The sequence below is a fragment of the Saccopteryx bilineata genome, chromosome 4 (genome assembly GCF_036850765.1).
Source record: "Saccopteryx bilineata isolate mSacBil1 chromosome 4, mSacBil1_pri_phased_curated, whole genome shotgun sequence".
In the NCBI taxonomy this organism is placed as follows: domain Eukaryota; kingdom Metazoa; phylum Chordata; class Mammalia; order Chiroptera; family Emballonuridae; genus Saccopteryx; species Saccopteryx bilineata.
The window spans coordinates 175,543,857-175,562,840 of NC_089493.1; the positions used below are offsets into that span (position 1 = coordinate 175,543,857).

The 18,984-nt window shown below is 55.9% G+C and overlaps 1 protein-coding gene across 3 annotated transcripts in view; it reads left to right on the forward strand.

Annotated features, from left to right (window-relative positions):
- Window positions 1-18,984, forward strand: part of SYNPO (synaptopodin) — a 40,741-nt gene that overhangs the window by 9,561 nt on the left and 12,196 nt on the right. The window contains exon 1 of one of the 3 annotated variants that reach the window (XM_066273011.1): window positions 315-518. The exons of 1 other annotated variant lie outside the window; for it this stretch is intronic. The gene's annotated coding sequence lies outside the window, so the exon portion shown is untranslated. Of the gene's footprint in view, window positions 1-314; window positions 519-15,101; window positions 15,274-18,984 lie in introns of those variants that run through there. One more of the 3 variants, XM_066273012.1, reaches the window with a different exon arrangement.

Consider the following 18,984-nt stretch of genomic DNA (forward strand, 5'->3'; position numbering starts at 1 on the left):
ATAGAGAAAAGAGGTAAAGATGAGATAGAGGGGGAGACAGGAAGAAACTGAGTGAAATAGAAAGCAGAAGGCTTTAGGGACCTAGCTCGTGATATAAAAGTGAGGAGGAAACAGGCAGACAACCAGGCAGCAGAGAGTGAGGCAAAGGGGGAGGAGAGAGGGAGAGAGTGGGGACCCGCCGGGAGACCGAGCCCGAACCCTTGTGTGTGTGTGTGGGGGGGGGGGGGGGTTAAGTCGCACCTCGGGGGCGGGGCGGGGCGGGAGGAAGGGGCGGCGCTAGGGCCCCGGGGAGCAGCCGGCAGGAGCACGGCTTGTCACCCGCCCAGCCCTCCCCGGCTCCGGGTCCCCCAGCAGCCCCGCTAGGCGGTGGAGGTGGCTCCGTGGCAGCGGAGGGGGCGCTGGGCGAGGGCGGGAGTGGCCGGGGGTCTCGGGGCGGGGTGCCCTGACGGACGTGGCCAGGTGCGCAGAGGTGGTGGCGCCAGTGAGCTCGGGGACCGGGGACCGCGAGGAGACTGGAGGTGAGTGAGGGGCGCTGGCCGGGCAGTGTGCCGGCGTCGAGCGCACCTCGCCCTTCTCACCTGTGCTGCTCTAGGTGGAGGTGGCACCTCCTGGCTCCAGTCCCCGCATGCAGGGTGACCTTGGCGAAGCTGCTGCACTCTGGGCTTCAGTTTCCCCATCTGTACGGTGGGGTGGAGGGCGGGCCGGAGGAATCTCGAGGTTCTGGGACAGCTCAGGAGCGGGAGGACCCCCGACGCCGGAAATCTCACTCTCCGAGCTTGCAGGGCGCTCCAGCCCTCGGGCCCCAACCCGCAAACGTATCCGGCACTGGGGCAGCTCCGGACTCCCGGGCGGGCGGCCCCCGGGGCTCTGCGCCCTCAGCCCGCTCGGGGAAGATGGGGCCAGCTGGACTCGGGAAAACGGCGGGCTGGACTCTGCCCGGGGTGGACCAACATGGGCGCCTGTGGGGCAGCAGCACGGCGTGTGCGGAGCCGGTGGCCCCCCTTCCCGCGGGCGGGGCCATCTGCCCCGGGTTCAGGCTGTGCCGGCGAGGCACGCAGGACCCGGAACCGTCTGACCGTGGGGACCACTGACTCAACCCCCGCCTGAGAGATCGAGACCTTTCCTGAGCTCCCAGGAGAGATGGGGAACTTCCTAAAGGCTCCACATCCAATTCTCACAACATCGCTACTCCTGACCCCATTTGCCAGGTGAACCTGGAGGCCCTAGAAGCGACATGAGTGGAGGGTGGGGCTCCTTTCTAACCACTACTCTGTGGAATTGGGGGCCCCGTTCAGGGCCCTGACAAGACCTCTCTGAGGACCGGGGAGAAGGTCTCATTTCCCATGCCTGCCCACCCCAGCTATGGGCTTTTTCTGAATGGGGACAGAGACCGCCCCCCCAACCTTGTTCCATGTTTGGGTTGTCTGCAAGGGACAAGGGAGAGCAGGGAAGCAGCAAGGGCCCTACGCCAATCTCCATCGGAGTGGCAGGTGGCACTGGAATAAATCAACTTGCTGTGTAATCTTGGGGCAAGACCCCTGCCATCACTGGCTCCCAGTGAGACGGTGGGAAGAGGACCCCCCAAGGGGACAACTGCTTTGGAGATAACAGTACTTGTGGCTAGAAGGCATGGTCAGAGTGTGCCCCACCTCGGACATGTTGCATGGTGTAGGATGAGACAGGATGCTGATCAGAGGGACTAGGGGACCTGGGGTAAGGGACTTCAACCTTTGCTGGTGCCAGCCTGCCTATCACCAGCCCCAGGCCTGGCCCCCTCCTGTGTTGGGGCAGAGCCACAAACTGATGACCTCTTCTTCCTACTGTTTACCATCCACCCCGGGCAGTGGAATGGGACCCCTTAAGGGAGTCAAAAAGCCTGCTGCTTGGAGGCAGGTCCCCTGCCTCTGTCTCTGTATGAGATCTTGGGTTGGTTTCTCCTCTGGTCCTCAGTTTCCTCATCTGTACAATGAGGGGAATGGACTAGGATCACTCTAGTTTGATACTTAGAAACTTCCCAAAAGCAGACTGCTGCTATGTCACCTTGGCTCCCGATTACCACTTTTCAGGCTGGTCCCCACTTTGCAGGCCATGGGCCAGCTCCCCCCACCTCCAAACTAGTACCTAAATTAAGCTGTGGTTGGACTCAGCATTTACATGGTTAAAATAGGCCTTTAACTCCTTTCCTCCCTTGTTAGCTGTTGCCCTTCCCTTCAGGTGAAAAAAGGAAAATGACCCCCGTGGCATTCAGATGCCTGGTTCCCAGCTGACCCCTAGCCTCATCAGTCAGCGTTTTATCTAATCCTCCCATTTTAGAGCTGGGCAGACTGAGGGCCTTCTCTCCATCTCCTCTTCACTCTCCCACCCCTGGTGTACCCCAGCTTCGTGGTTGACATGCATACCCCTGAGCCCACTTCACAGCTCTGGGAGGTAGGCTTTGCAGGGGTCAGCATGCCCCCTCCACCTGCCAGGGCCACCATCCCACAAGGCGGAACACACCTCTGGGCCTAGGGGTCTGGCCTGGGAGGCACCTTTTCCTTCAGAGCAGCTCCCAGGATTCCAGACATGAGCTCATCGGAGCTGCTGATGCCAGGAAGGGAGGGACTGAGGGGGAAGCAGGCAGGGCTTCCCAGATTGGGGCACTGTGGGCCCCTGTGGAAGTGGAGGGGTGCTGTTGTGGAGGGCTTGCAGGCTTTGGCCCCCATTATAGTGTGGCAGCAGGGACAAGATAAGCCCCCAGAGGGTCCACTGGAATGGGATGCAGACAGGCTAAGTGCCTGGGGCTGCAGTGCAGAGACCTAGGTGCGAGACCAACCTCTGCCACTTGCTGCCGTGTGACCTTGGATGCATACCTTGCTCTCTGTGGACCTCAGTGTCCCTGGCTAGCAATGGCTGGGGTGGGTCTTTAGGAATTGGGTTTAAAGGGAGATCCCTGCCCTCAAAGGGTTGCATTTCAATTGGGGAGATAGTCAAGAAAAGGGAAGCAAATAAATCAGCAAGGTAATTTCATATAGACGAAAGTTGCATGAAAAAAGCAAGCCACGCCACTAAGATGGAGAGGAACCACTTTGTGTTGGCAGTTAGGGAGCACTCTCTCAGGAGGTGACGCTGGAGCAGAGGCCTGAAGTTATTAGAAGGTGTGGTCATGGCTGGTTCGTGGAGGAGGCATGACCAGAACCTTAGGTCTAGGAGAATGGGAGGGATTTGATTGGGAGGAAGGTGTTCCAAAGGATGTTAAAAGGTCTAAACTAGGAACTGAGGCCATGAGGGGAGGGCATTGGCTGTGATTATGAAAATGCCTTCATCCCTAGAGGCTTCAGGCTGCAGACTCAAAGGAGCCTGAGGCCCACGGTCTGGTCAGATGGGTGGCTGGGCTCTGCTGAGTTAGTCCAGCGTGTGTGTGAGCTCAGAGTCTTTTGTGAACTGTCCCTGGATCCTGGGGCTCAATCGCTACCCAGTGTGGCCAGAAGAGGAATCAATGTGGGGACGCCTCCCAGCCCTTGTAATTCCAGAGGCTTACAAAAGCCCTCTCTCTCCAGAACGAAATCTTTACCCACTGGCCACTGCCTTAAATTCCACCATCCTAGCTTCATCTTTTCCACTTGGTGAGGCAGTATTGTACAGTACTGTGTGACCCTACTCTACCCTGCCCTGCCGCCCAGGGTGCTGCAGATGAACCGAAGAGGCTAGTACGCAGATTCTGTGGTTGGAGCCCTGGGTTCTCCCCCGACTGGCTGGGAGATCTTGAGCATGTTATATAACCTCTCTAGGCTTCTGTTTTTTTCATCTATAAAGTAGAAACAATAATAGACCTTCTCTTGTACTGTTGCTCTTAAAATTAAATGAGATAATAAACGCTAGAAAAACTAATACTTATTAAATAGTAATATCATGTTTTGAGCTGTGTTAAAACACTAAGCCCTTAAGAGGATGGACACTCGCTCTCTCAAGACATACTTCAGTGTAAATTACTTTTTGACGTTTGGCCCAGAACAGGTTCTAAGGGTGGGAAGATGGGCACCGCATAGTGGAAAAGGGCTGGGCCCACGCCTCAGGAATGGGTACTTGAACCTCGAGTCTTAGCTAACTGGTTGGTGGTCTTGGCCGAATGATTGGCTTTATCTGGGACTCGGGCCTCTGTTCTGAACTGCTGTGAAATGGGCTGAGAAGGATACGTGGGGGTCATGGGTGTGCAAGAGACCAACAGACACCAAAAACGTGGGGTCATCGGGGGGGCAATCGCCGTGGGGTATCAGAATGGGGCAGATGGGTGAGCGCCACAGGCAGGAGAATGGGCTGACCCGAGACTTGCATTCATCCTCTGGAATAACATCTCTTAGAGACTGAGTGTTCAAAAGATAAAAGCCAGTGTTCTGGAAAAACGGTTAGTGTTTGTGGTTATTTACTGTGTGCCAGGGGTGTTCCAATTTCTTTACATGTCAACAACTACATGAAGTAAGAACTGTCATTACCAGCATTTTACAGATGGGAAATTGAGGCACAGAGAGGTTAAGTGAGCTTCCCAAGGTCACACAACTGGTAAGTGGCCAGATTCAAACCAAGGCAATCTGGCCCCAAAACCTGTATGCTACTACTGCACAATCTAGACTCTCCTGCTTTCGATAAGAGTGCCAGAGGCTCAGAGGGGCCACGCCACCTGCTTAAGAACACCCAACACTCCTCTTTGGTCTTCACCATCTCCGTCCCTCAAGTCCTAGAAGGAGAGGCCTCTTAGGTCTGGGGTCTAGGGTTCTGAAGTTGGCCTCTGGGCTAGCTCAGCCTCTTTTCTTCCCCTTCCCTCCTCCCCGGGAAGTAGGTCAGGGAGGATCAAGTGTGCCCTGGACCGCTGTGGGCATGGGAGGTTCTGCCAGGGCCTGATGAGTGGGCATCATTAGGGTTGCGGAGTAGATCCCAAGAGCCTGAGTTTTATGAACTCCCATGGAATCTGGCATGCCTCCCCTCACTGCACAGATGGGGAAACTGAGGCCAGAGAGTCCAGAGACAGGCGCAAAGGGCAGGAGGTGCCCTTTTTCCAGGTCTCCCTTCCTGCGCCTTAGTACTTGTGAGCACCAGGGGGAGTGGGACTTGGGGGTCCTACCAATCATCCCCAAGGTGGCCCTAGTCTTAGCCAAGACACGATTCCTGCTGTGGGGCCCTTTGGGAGGGCACATGGAGTTGGGGGATGGGAAGGGTGCTGATTAAAAAATAGACTGTCACGCGCACGGAGAGCAAGCATGCTACCACCCAGCCTGTGCCAGTTGGCTCCCCCGTGCCCAGCTGCCAGGTCCCACTCAGGGCTCCTATTGGGGGCCCCACCCGCCCCACCCTGGCTCTGGGCCTCACGCTGAATGCTCCCCGCCACCCTCTCCTCTCCCTTCTCCACCCCTGCCCAGCCTTCAGGCAGATGGTGCCCTCCCTGAGCCTGGGTGGGCCTGAAGCTCAGCTGCCAGCTTCAAGCTGTGCCGGGTAGGGAGGGCTGGCATCACCATGCACTGGCTGTGTGGCCTTGAATGAGGCCCTTTCCCTCTCTGAGCCTCAAACAAGTAGAGTAATGCTACCAGTTAAAGCTCTTTACAGCTTTCAAAGGCCTTCTCAGATTCTGCCTCTATCTATGGACCTGACAGTGTGGGGACCTCGCTCAGAGAGGCCATGTGACCCTAACGGCCACTCAGCCGGAGACTAGCAAAGCAGAAGGCGACAGACCCAGATAATCTTGCAACTCTCAGTCCTGTACAACTTCTCCAGGGTAAGTGAGGTCACTTGGAACCATGGGGGTGAAGCCTGTGCAGTAGTAATGTGAGCAGTGTTTTTATTCATTTATTCCCTCATTCAGTCAACAGACATTATTGAGCGCCAGTGACAGCATGGGGGCAGGCACACAGCAGAGAAATGACAACCAAGGTCCCTGCCCTATGGGGGCTGCTCACTGTCAGGCAGGGCAGACTGGTGCTAAAACAAATACTGATGGAATTACAAATCTGAGGAGAGCTTGGAGGAGAGGCAGAGGCTGCTGGGCAGAAAATGTGACCTCCGAGTGCAGACAAGCCCTCCCTGGCCCTGTAAACAGACCTGAAGGGTGAGGAGTATGGTCGTAAAGGGACAACAGCGGGGTGAGGGGAGAAAGGGGCCCAGGCAAAAACAGCAGCCAGTGCAAAGGCCCTTGGCCCCATCTGAGCCCTAGGCGGGGGCAGCGTGGCAGCAGGGTGCAGCAGCACGGGGGAAGGGGCAGTGGGGTGTCGTGCGTGGCCTGGAGCCTGAGAAAGGGTTTGAGGCCGGTCCTAGGGGTTTGAGCTGTTCCTAGTGCTCATCTGGGAGCCTGGTCTTGCCTTCTTTCTTTTCTTCTTTCTCATTATGTCTGTTCTGAAAGTGCTGCCAACGAGCCCCTCTGCATTCCCCAGACACTTCACTGATGACTGAATAAAGACTGCTCAGGCCCTCTCTTCCTCTCCATTCATCTTGTTTGCATTTTAATGGCATTCTGCCTTCCAGAGGGTTCGGGTCCATCAGCCATCAAACTCAAGCTGGCGAGGGCAGGCTCTTGGGCAGGAGGCTGTAGTCACTCAGGCTGAGTGCCTCTGTTCAGGTGAACCCTTAGTTTTTTTTCCTGTGGGCGCCTGTGGACCTAGGACGTTCGCTTTTGGCTGAAGACCTGTCCCTGGACCCACTCCCACTGCCTATAATTGCTTCCTGCCCCTTACTCCACTCCAAACACCTCATTCAACCCCAAAGCCCCCTAGGACCAAGCCCTGGGGGGAGTCGGGCCTGTGGTCTGAGCCCAGCTCTGTGGCGTGCTTGGCACACCCTTTTCTCTCGGGGCCTCAGTCTCTCCCTCTGTTTTATTAGAGAGGCACACTTTAGTTTTTCTATACTCAATGGATGGCCCATGGATGCAATATCAGCAGCACCCAGAAGCTTCTTAGACATGTAGACTCTCAGGCCCCACCCAGACCTCCTGAACCAGAATCTGCAATGTACCAACATCCCTGAGTCATTACTATGTACATGACAATATGACAGGTGCTGTCCTAGGCCAGTCATTTTTAAACTGAGCAAAAAATTAGCATGAAAAGCTATAGAATCTTCCTCTGTCTCCAAAGTTCTATGTATGAAACACATTAAAAGGGGAAGCACTCACTCTGTAGCACTCCCTCCCAGGAAGGGGGAGCAGGAAGAGAGGGGAGGGGTGGGTTAGAGACTTGGGCTTTATTAGAATGGGAATAGGAAGGGAGGAGGAAAAGATAAAAGTTCTGGTGGAAGAAGGGGGGGTGTTCTCCATCTTTTCAGGCCCCTCCCTCATCCCTCGAGAGCTCCTGACCAGGAGCCTCTAAGAGCCCTTCTCCTCTGTCTCACGAGTTTGGAAAGATGTGCTTGGAGGGAGGCTGTTTGATGTCCGCAGCCTTACACTGTCTTTCCCTGCCTGTCCCCATCTTGATGTCCTGCTCTCTTCCCCGTGGAATCCCTGAAAGGGTAGCTGGTGCTATTCTTAGCATGACATAGTGCAGAAGAGAACACGCTGGTGCATTATTTATGCTTCTGAGTCAACAGGATTACATTCAGGGCTGCCGGAACACGGCCCTCCCTACGTCACTGCCTTGGCAGATGGAGAGCACTTCCCAGGAACCACAGCCCATCCCTCTGGCCCCGGCCACCCCTGCTCAGTGCCCCAGTCCCCCAGGCTGAAATGGGTCACAAAATACAACAGTAAGCTAAGACTAGCAGAGAAGAGCTTTGGCGATATCAGGTCTTCATTCATTGGCCTGTTTTTATTGAGCATATATTCCATGCGGCAGGTGTGTGTACACTGATGAATGAGACAGAGCTCCTGCCTTCCAGGAGCTCACACTTGTGCCTGTGAGTGTGTGTGCTAGGCCTGATGTTGGGTACTTTGCACATACGAGACCTAACCCTCACAATCACCCTGCAGGGTGGGAATTAGGAGACTCTTACGGGAGAGGAAACGGAGGCTCAGCATATACAAGACTTGCTAAAGGTCACCATAGCTCATGATGGGCTCAGCTGGGACTTGCACTCAGGTTGGACCATTTCAGATCGAATGGCAGATGTCAGGTAATGGCTCTGGGAACTCCATGCACTGCCCAGTGAGGAGGCCCTTCGGACTGGAAGGACATGGACTGGTTGAGGTTGTCCTATGCTCCATGAACCTTGAGTTATTGGAGAAGTCATGTGTCTATAGAGTTTTTGTAAACCAGGAGTGAAAGGACAGGTACACCGTGGGTGGGAAGACAGAGCCACGTGGGCCGAGGTGAGAAGGCCTGAGGTGGCGCACCTCACGAGGCCGAGTCAAAGAGCTGCGTTCTGTGAGACCCCGCTGGCCTTGCTCTGCCTCAGGTCAGTAAGATAGGGAAACAATCCCTGCTCTGCTTCCGATGGAGGTGACAGCTAGGGAAAATAGAAAAATGTTGTGCATATTCAAGGGATGGCATATAATTAATATATATGCATAAATATATTTTCTTAAGTATACTTTTTGTTAACATTATGCATTTTCTTGTGTGTTAATTCGCATATAAATGCATTTATAAAACCAACGGCTTGAAAGCCCAGTGGGTCCCCAAACTGACTGTGCTTCAGAACCCTTCAGGGAGGCTGTCTGTCCATGGGCATATTCTGTCGTCCTGGGTCTGGGGTGGGGCCCAGGAATCTGCATTTTGGACACCAACCCTGACAGATTCTGCAAGCACTGCAGGTTTCTGAAGGGGGCTGGATCAGGGACAGCACTTGCCTGAGGCCTTACAATGAGTTGGAGACTAAAATCCAGGCCTGCAGCTCCCAGTCTTGCCCTTCCCTCCTACTCGTCAGCTGCCTCGAGCATCCTAAAGGATAAAGCGAGGGATGGCGATGACTGCACGGAGCTGTGGTGCTGGCAGCAGCTGGTAACATTTACAGTGCTGTGCTGAGCATCGTACATGGCGTGTCCATTTAATTGCGGCAGTGGGAGAAAAGGGGACATTCTCCACAGCAACAGGATCCCCTGGGACGTTTGAGCATCAGGCGGCAGATTTTAACGGACCCCTGGAGAAGGGAAACCATGACTGAGGCACAGAGATGCTGGAGAGTTGAATTTGAAACCACACCATGGAGCACTTACCACTCTCTGGTAACGTGCCTTCCAGGCAAGGGTTGCCCAGTAACTCAGTTACCAGGAGACAGGGCGGTCTGGCAGGAGGTGTGTACCTGCCACATGTGTGTTCATGCCAGTCTGCCACTGGAGCACCTGTGTGTCTCCACGTGCATACCTGTGGGTGCTCAGTGTGCACACGTTCATGTGTGGGTTATGCCCTCTCTGTGTGTGCATGTGCACACTCTGCTTCGTGTAGTACAGGCGTGAAGCAAGCAGCGCCTCCGTGCACAGGTGTGCATGCAGGAGAGGGTGTGCCGCTGCTGGCTAGGCTCTCGCCAGCACTGAGACGCTGTTGAGAATGCGTGTGTGTGTGTGTGTGTGTTGCAGGGTGTGTATGTGTACAAATGGTGGATAACGCAGGGGGATTCTCGAGATTCCAGAGGGCAGAGATAGAAGGGATAGAGATTGAGAACCTGTTTTCCTTATTTGTGTCCCACCTCTACATTACATGCATTGCACACCATCCTCAGACTCTCCGCGTGCAAGCCTGCCTCAGGACCTTAGCACGAGCTATTCCTTCTGCTTGGCCACTTTCCCTATGCACATGCTTCATTCACTCCCTCACCTTCATCGCTTCTTGACTCAGATGTGACTTCTCATGATGCCTACTTTGATTATCATGTTTATCTTTATCTCTTATCCCTGCTTTATTTTTCTCTATAGCAGAGGTCCCCAAACTTTTTACACAGGGGGCCAGTTCACTGTCCCTCAGACCATTGGAGGGCCGCCACATACAGTGCTCCTCTCACTGACCACCAATGAAAGAGGTGCCCCTTGGCCCTGGCCGGTTGGCTCAGTGGTAGAGCGTCGGCCTGGCGTGCAGAAGTCCCGGGTTCGATTCCCGGCCAGGGCACACAGGAGAAGCACCCATCTGCTTCTCCACCCCTCCCCCTCTCCTTCCTCTCTGTCTCTCTCTTCCCCTCCCGCAGCCAAGGCTCCATTGGAGCAAAGATGGCCTGGGCGCTGGGGATGGCTCCTCGGCCTCTGCCCCAGGCGCTAGAGTGGCTCTGGTTGCAACAGAGCGACGCCCAGAGGGGCAGAGCATCGCCCCCTGGTGGGCAGAGCGTCGCCCCCTGGTGGGCATGCCGGGTGGATCCCGGTCGGATGCATGCGGGAGTCTGTTTGACTGTCTATCCCCGTTTCCAACTTCAGAAAAATACAAAAAAAAAAAAGAAAGAAAGAAAGAGGTGCCCCTTTCGGGAGTGCGGCGGGGGGGGGGGGGGGGGAGGGGGATGGGCGGATAAATGGCCTCAGGGGACCACATGCAGCCCACGGGCCGTAGTTTGGGGACGCCTGCAGCATTTACCACCTGACTTACTTGTCTAGTTACTCAAATATTTGTATCCTGCTCCCCTACTAGAATGCCAGCAGGTGTTGTTGCCGGTTTGTCTTCAAGGCTGTGAACAGTGCCTGGCCCTTAGCTGGTGCTCAATAAATATTGGTTGAATGAATGAGTCCACGTACCACCTAACTTACTTGTTTTCTTTAAGTTGTTTAACTTTCGTTCCTGAAATACCCACTTACCTCTCCCTAAGCAGTGTATACCTCTCACATATTGGGTGTTCATTATGCTCCTTCCCAATGTGCATGTGAAATTTATGTAACTTTTACAGTTTTCATTATCAGGGTACCACCTAAATCCTTTTGCCCCCTGGAGGTGTGGAGGCACCACACTCTAGGAATCACAGGTCCAGGCCAGTGCCTTCTTAGATGACATGAACAAACTAAAGCCCAAAGAGGGTCAGCAGTTAGCCCAACAGCTCACCCAGTCGGCGACAGTACACACACTGGACCCAGATCTCCTGACCGCCAGCCTTCTTTCCTTTTGCCGTTGGAGGGACCAGGGGAAGGTAGGGTGGGGGGACTCAGCCTCTCTTCTGGCACGGACGCCTCCTGCTGGAGGAAAGCCAGATATGCCTGCTAGTTGGTAAATGGCGTGGGGGCATGGCAGGGTCAGCAGCCCCTGCCCAGGGCCTCAGTGCCCTCCTGGCTGTGGGCTGTGTACCCAGTGACGGGCGCCGATCTCGCTGCACCTTCCCTCCCAGGAGTCTTGGGCCTGGAACTGCTCTGAGGGGGCCTGGACGCTCACATCTAGCACCAGGCAGACCTAGGATTCAAACCCTGTGCTCTCTGCTACAGCATATTGGCTGGACGTTGCTGCTGGGGTCCCCTTGCAGAGGAGTTTCTGGTGGGGGGGGGCGATAGGGTGAGGGTAGTCGGGCTGTGCCTGACTGGGCTGGAGAAGGGAGGGAGACAGACAGTGTCTGGCCTGGTAGAGCTGAGTTACACAGAGGCAGGTGTGTGCTCAAGGCTGAGGTAAATGCCCCTCAGGCGGGCACGGCGCTATATAGTACAGACATTATTCCTGCCTCGCATTTGCTCAGCAGTGGCTCTGCAAAGCAGATAGCATCATCCCTGTTTTACTGATGAGGAAGTTGGGACTCAGAGAGGGGAAGTGATTTACCGAAGGCTGCACAGGATGCCTTGGGAACAGGCTGCACCTGTGGTTGGATTTGGCAAAGGAGGGCTGACTGGGGGAGGGCAGGCCGAGAGAATGAACACGGGAGGAAACAGTAGAAGTGGAGTTTGTAAACCACTCATTGCGCAAATAGCCTTGGTGAATCACAAAGGCTTTCTGAGCCCCAGTTTCCTCATCTGTACACTGGGTAATAACAGCACTCCCAGGTCACAGATTGCTAGATAAAACAAAACAAGATAACAAAATAATGATAACACTGAAACTAAATGCCTGGAACACAGAAGTAACCCAAGTAACAATGCAGTGTACCGAGCCCTGACAAGTCTGCCTACCCAGGCCACCAGCCGCGATGGACGGATGGATTCCCAGGCTTTCATTGGCAGATGCAGGTGCACCTGAGACCCCAAGAGAGTGGGCACAGCCTGGAGGAGCCGTGAAGGGCCCGGGGTGGGGTGGGGGGACAGCCCGCTGGTGAGTTCACCTCCTGGGTAGAAGCAGCAGGGTCCCAGCCCAGCCTCAGCCCAGGACGGCTCCCTTCACTGTTTGCCCCACACTGCACCCTGCGCCTCCCACGTGTCTGGGACGTCATTACCATTCCTCCTGCGTTTTTTTCTCCCGGGCTATTTATTTTTCTGTGAGGAAGGAATGTGGGGAATTTACCACAGGGCGCTGGCCTTCGCTTTTGGTTGCTGGGTGGCTCTTCTATAAGAAGGAAGCAGCCGAGACAGATGGCTGAGGCCGTGGAGGCGGAGGTGGAGGCCCAGAGGGTCCCTGCTGGACCTGTGGCCCCGCATTGGGACAGTTACATAACCCAGCCAGAGGCTCAAGGCAGGCCGCACAGTGCTTCTGTCCCCTGGGCATGAGCCTTATAATGTCAGAGCTCCTGTGGAAGTCTCCATGGACTGACCCATTCACCATCAGCCTCTGGGAGTGCCCAATGGGTGTGTTCCTTTAAAAGGTGCCTTTCTGTCTACCTAGTCTTGATCTGAGGTATGGGTGTGTGGGGGGGGGCGCAGCAGTGGAATAAGGTGGAAGATTGCCTTGAGCCTTCCAGTCTCTGTTGGGCTGTCTCATTACTTGGAATGCCTCCCCATCTCCATCTTTCAAGGCCTACAGCACATGCCACCCCCTCCAGGAATACTTCCCAGATTGCTTCGTCCTAATTCTTCTCGCTCTTAGGCTCTATAGTCTCCCAGCACTTAATGGAATAGTCTGCTTCTCGGGTCTAACGCAGTAATTTAAGGTTTCATCTCCTCCTTTACCTACAGACTTGTTCCTCCCTCCTTCTCTCCTACCCCTTTCCCCCACAAACCACCCTCTAGATCTCTGATGTAGAACTAGACAAACCGGGATCCAAATGAAGCTAGAATTCATCTCCCTGGATGAAGGGCTTTGGACTGTTGGGAGTACTCATCCTTCAGTCCTTTATGTGATCGACACTTCCTAAACCCCTGCGGGGTAATGGCCTCTGCTGTCTAGGGCAGTTAGAGAGGACGGAGACCAGCTGCTGCCCAAGGCTGCCACCGGGCCAAGAGAAGGAACCACGCCTTTGTCGAGGACCCGGAGAGTGCCAGGCCTTGGGCTGGGGGCTCAGAAGTGGCCTAGGCCCGGCCCTGTCCCTGGCAGAAGCACAGTTTAGGGGAAACCACCACTACCCTGCCCTGGCTCGCCACCTTTGTCTCCTGGATTAAGTGTTTCCTCTGAAAGGGAGGGTGTGGCCGTCCTCCTGTGTTCCCAGGGCTCCGGGGCTAAGATGATGGAGGGGGGGCCCTCGGGGGCAGGCTCAGCAGGGCCGCACTGGGAGGTGGGAGCCTGGGTCTGAGCTTGGCTCTCGGCGAACCAGACCTTTCCAGTTTGCTGTGCACCTGGGGCTGAGCCTGGCGCTCTCTGCGTCACTGTTTCCAAGTCCCCTGAAAATCTAATTGTAGATGAATGTTTAGGCCACTAGAGAAGGCAGGAGGGAGATGGTGGCTCCTGCCCCCCGTGGCAGCGGTGGAACCCACAGCAGGGTCCTGGTCAGCCAGCAGGGCGCAGCGTCTGTGGCCTGCAGGGATAGCTGCTGGCTGAGGCCCCAGCCCACCGGGAGCCCTTGTCTCGGTCCCTCCTGACCTACCCATCCTGCTCCCCTGCTCCCGACCCGCTCTCAGCAGGGAGGTACCAGGAGTTGGGCTGGCCCGGCCTCCTCCTGCAGCCTTGGTTTCTGAGGTTTCTTAACCTGTCGTTGCTGCCATGGAGTCTTCCTGCTCTGAGGCCCCCAGGCCAGGTTGAGCAGGGGAGGAGCACTGACCAGTCTGAATGGATTGATATGGGCTTCCTGGAGGAAGTGGCAGTTGAGCTGGGCCTGGGAGAGTGGGTGGGAAAGTGAGTGTGCTCTGTGGGCAGAGCTCTTCAGGAGGAGGTGCCCAGGCTTGGGATCAGTCAGATCCCAGCTACAGCTCCACTCTGCCTGCCCCTCGCTGGCTGCAGCACCCGGGGTGAGCTCGCTAGTTCTCCAGACCTCGTTTTCCTCATCTGTCAGAGGTAAGGGAGCCTCCCTTATGAGTTGCTGAGGATTCAGTGAGGAAATACATGCTAACCCCTTAGCTTGGCAGCAGCTGGTACTCCTCACATGTTGGCTACTGTCATCCTCATCAACTTTGTCATTACCCTGTGAGCACCACGGAAAGCGTGTGGGGAGGGCCGGGGAGGAATGGAGCCGTGTGGCAGCGCAGGCCCCTGCCCCCGAGGCTCTTGCAGACTGGGGGGTGAAATTAGCTTCAGCCCCGGATTGCTGCAAAGCAAGACTGTGGGAGGAGGCAGCCTGGTGCATGGATGGGCCCTGGACTTGACCCTGGGCCACCCTGGGTTTGAATCCCAACTCTGCCTCTGACTAGCGGTGCCACCTCGAGCAAGTCACTTCTACCTATCAGCCCTCCGAGCCGTCCCTTCTCTAACACAGAAGAGGGTAGTGCTGACCTTGCGGGTTGCTCTCAGTGAAGCAAGGGCCTGGCGTGTGGTGAGCACGCCCAGAAGGGTAACGCTCACTAAAATGAATGATGTGCAAAGTGAGGAGGTGACCGAATGTTGCAGATAAAACACCGGTGGCTCAGAGGAGGCGGCTCTTTGGAGGGCTGGTGGCATTTGAGTTAGGTGGGAAGGCAGGGGCATGTAGAAGGGATGTGAGGCAGAGAAGGGCTCCCAGGGGAGGTGTCGGTGCAAACGCCACAGCAGAGGCAGGAATTCAGTGCAGGCGTGGGAGCCACAAGCCATGGGACTCCCTCGTCCATGCACAAGAGCGGGTAGCAAGCTCTCGGGCGGGCCTGACGTCAGGGGCTCCGAATGCCACTACCAGGGTTTGCTGCCCGATTCTCCACGCCCTAGGGAAACAGGACGATGGATCTGGCAGCGTAGGGTGGGTAGATTGGCGGGGGAAGAGGCTGGGGGCGGAGAGGCCATTTAAAAGTCTGTTGCAAAATCAATTTTCCTGATAAAGAGCTGGGCTGAGTCATCTGTGGAGGAGCGAAGTCACATCCAGCTCCTCCGTGTTGCTGGCAATGTGGGATTTTCCTTTCTGTCCGTGAGGCGATTGGCTGCCTTCCCCAGAGGCTTTTGAGAACAGAGGCCAGCTCAGCACCCAAGGGCTTACTTACCGAACTGCAGGGAGGACCCCGCCACAGTAAGTAAGATGAGCACTCAGAGGTGCCTTTGTGGTTTGGGGTGTGTGGCTTAGGGCGTACGGCATTCCTCCCTGGTCTCAGTTCCGCCCTGAGCATCGAGGGAGAGGCATGGGGTGACTTCTGCTGGCCTGGTAGTGGCAAGGCTGGCGCTAGGCCTGGGGCTCCCACTCTTGATCCTATGCATCTCCCATGTCCTGGCAGTCCTTCCCACCTTAGTATGAATTATTCTCCACCTGAGAGGAGGCCTGGCAGTCTGCCAGGACTCAGTCAGGTTGCGCTCCCCAGGACTTTGGCGTGGATGGAGAACTCCCCAGGGAATGGAGGCTGTGTCATTTCCTCCCTCCAGCGGGGAGGATATGGGACAGGGGCTGGCAAGGTAGCCAAACCATTACTAAGGCCCGGTTCATCTTCCTGCCCCCAGCTGAGCCAGAGGTTGTGCAGGGGCCAGCCATTGGTTCCTTCCTGACCCCAGCAGGGGGGCAGTTTACCCAGCCTGTTCAACGTCCTGTTGCCAAGACTCCCAGGCCACCAGAGTGGGCTGCCTCCCGCCAGCCTCTGTCCCTGCTTCTGGCTCCCTGTCCCACTCCACCCTCCCGGGCCTGGGCACTCCCATTGACGGCAGCCGCGTGAAGAAACATTTCCTTGAATTCTCTCCCTGTCCTGACCTTCTGCTCTGGCATCTCTTCCTTCCCCACCTCCCTCCTTTGGAGCCTTCGTCCAGACAAGCCTGGTGGTGGGCAGAACAGGCAGCTGCGTGCAGAGCCGTTGGGGTGGGAGGAAGGGCATATCCCTGCACGAACACAGCAGGATCCCGGCTCTCAGCCCCCAGCACCTCTTCCCATTCTACTAGTCTTTTGTGTCCTAGCAGTCATTGCTGCCATAGTAAGAATGAGTTGATCAGCTCCCCTCCTGAGAGGAAGAAAGGAGGGACAGCATGCGTTGTCCTAGGTAGCTGAACATGCAGTGGAGAGGGCACTGCTGGGCACTGATGGTGAGAGGAGGAAGCAGAGGCTTCCGCAGATCACCGGCCAGGAGCATCTGAGCCTCTGTCGGGGCTCCTCCCCCCAGACTCAGGGCCCAGGAGGCAGAATGGTTAAGAAATAAGACTCAGCAGCCAGACTTAGAGTTTTGAATTCCAGCTCTGCTACTTACAAGTTGTATGACCCTGGGCAGGTCTCTCTCTCTGAGCTCCGATTTCATCTGCAAACTGGGAAGAATAACAGTGTTCTCTCTGAGGACTTTGGGGAGGGTTGGAAAAGACGAGTATAAAGTGCATAGCAAGCACCTGGGCTGTAGTGGGGGCTTCCTGCCCCCCTCCCCCGCTTAGGGAGGAGGACCTGGTCTCCTGCCCTCCCTGCCCCTCCAGCAGCTCTTCCTTGCACCGCCCTCACCCCTTCCTCTCCTGAAGCCCTGTCTTCAGATCTCCTGATCCTTCATCGTCCAGGGTGGGTCTTTCAAGGGCCAGTGCCCCAACCTGGCCCTACTGAGGGTCAGAGGACAGGGGATGTTGTGACTTGCACAGGTGCAGGCTGTGTAGCCAGGCTGGGGGCTCAGCATGGTGCCTGTCCTCAGTGGGCCTTGGCCACCTCCTGCCTTTATGACACCAGGAACACAATCTAGGACCCACTGGCTGGAGCACTGCCAGGGGTGGCAGTCCCCTAGTCTGAGGAGTTTTGGATGGAACTGCCTCCCCTGGTGCCCTGCAGTGGGGGGCTCAGGGGTGCCTGTAGTTGGCCCAGCCCCCTTCTCTCGGCTTTGTTTATGCAGGGTGGCAAAAATCATCCAAATTGCTAGCTGGGTCTGGTTCAAGCCTCCCGCTGAATTCCTTTTCCATGGAGTCACTGCAGGCTGGGTGAGGGGCATGGGAGCTTCCCCAGAGGCAGCCTTTCTCACCTCCTGGCCTTTTCTGCCATGGTCCTCGTGTCCCAGAACAGCAGTGTCAGGGCGGCGCCAAGCCTCGCCGGGGCCCAGCAGACCAGGTCCTGGCCCACCGCCTTCTCCCACCCTTTCCCTCACTAATCCTCCCAGACCAGCTTATCCACGAGAGCCTTCATGCTTTGCCATTTGAGAATTTTCTAAACCCATGGCCTTCAGAACCAGCCTGGGGATAGGACTGAAGCAGAAAAGTGGGGGGAGGGGGTGGGAAGCAAAACAAAACAGAGAAGTGCAGGGACGTTAGGAGTTCTGGATTGTTCAAACACTGGAGCACTTTCCATGAGCCTCGGGGAACCTGCAGGCCAGAAAAGTTTGCTTTCTAGAGTCGTGCAGGGCCAGGGGTGAGCCAGCTTCACTACTCTGGCTCTGTGACCTTGGGCAGCTCGCTTGACCTCTCTGAGCCTTGGTTTTACGATCACTGAAAAGTAGATTATAGTTTGTGCTTCATAGGGTTGTTGTGGGCATTATATAAATAAGACAGTATGTGTAAAACACATGTCCGGATAGCAGTAAGAGTGCAATTGGTGTTAGCCAGGATTGCTGCAATTCTGTCATAAGAAACATCAGTGGGACTGGGGATGTTTATCCTGACCAGGACACATGGGGACATGCTTTGTGTCTGAATTTCAGCAGGGCTGTCAGGTTGGCAAGAGGAAGCTTTTTCTCCAAGCGGCATTTGGGGGCAGAAGTTAATGTAAGGAAGAACTTTATAGCTGAGGCACTGTTCATTAGTGGAGGGCACCTCTCAGGGTAGTGAGTTCCCTGTCACCTGAGTGTGTAAGCAGAGGCTTACGCCTTCACGGGCATGGTTTTGGGGACACAGGAATTGGACCTGATGACAGCCATCCGAGTCTCTGAGGTTCTGTAATTTGGGGCAATAACCCCTGCACACGTGCACTCCGCCCCCGCCAGAATTCTGGAATCCCCTGCTGTGTGGCCGTAAGAGAGTCAGCTTTTAGGATCAGGGCTAGGTTAGATCTTAGGTCTCAGGACCCTGACCTGTGGAGTAAGTCTCCTTTGCTAGAAGAACCTCTGACCCCTCCAGGGAGAAGAACGGGGTCACCAATACGTCTTCCCAGGGTAGCACGAGCCCTCTGCCCCATCCGTGCACTGGGGCTTAATGACACAAAGCCCTCTGGCATTCAGGACCTCACTGTGGCCTCCCAACCCCAATTCAGTGCTTTGCTCCCCTCTCCGTTAAGGAAACTGGCTCCGAGAGGTGCAGTAGTTTGCCCAGGTCACACAGCTAGCAGCCATGGCGGAGGCTGGTTGTGGGTGGGCCACGAGGCCTGGTTTCTCAGCAGAGCAGAGGAGATGGGCACTGCATGCGCTGAGCAGCCTCTCAGGGCCGTCCTGATCTCCCCCCAGGTGAGCCTGGCCACCCCCCCCATTCCCCTTCTACAGATGGGGTGAACCAGGCGAGAGAGGTGCCCTGTCAGGAAGAAGCAGGTGTCAGGGGAACATGTGACAGGCTGTGTGCTCTCGCTGTTTACGAGAGGCAGGCACAGGTGGCTGTGGTGGTCAGGGGTACAGCCAGGTCCTGATGCGAGGAGGAAAGGAGGTTGGGGCCAGACAGCCTGGGGCTGCTGGGCCTGGGCCCTATGAAACTGCTGTCTGCAGCCACTCTGCTCTGTGTGGCCTCCCTGCTGACCCCAGTGCCAGCTCTACCCTGCACCGCTCTCTGGACCTCAGTTTCCTCATCCATAAAATGGGGTGTGTGTGAAAATACTCCCCTGTAAGGGCCCTTCCAGCTCTGAGAGTCCATGAATTCCAAG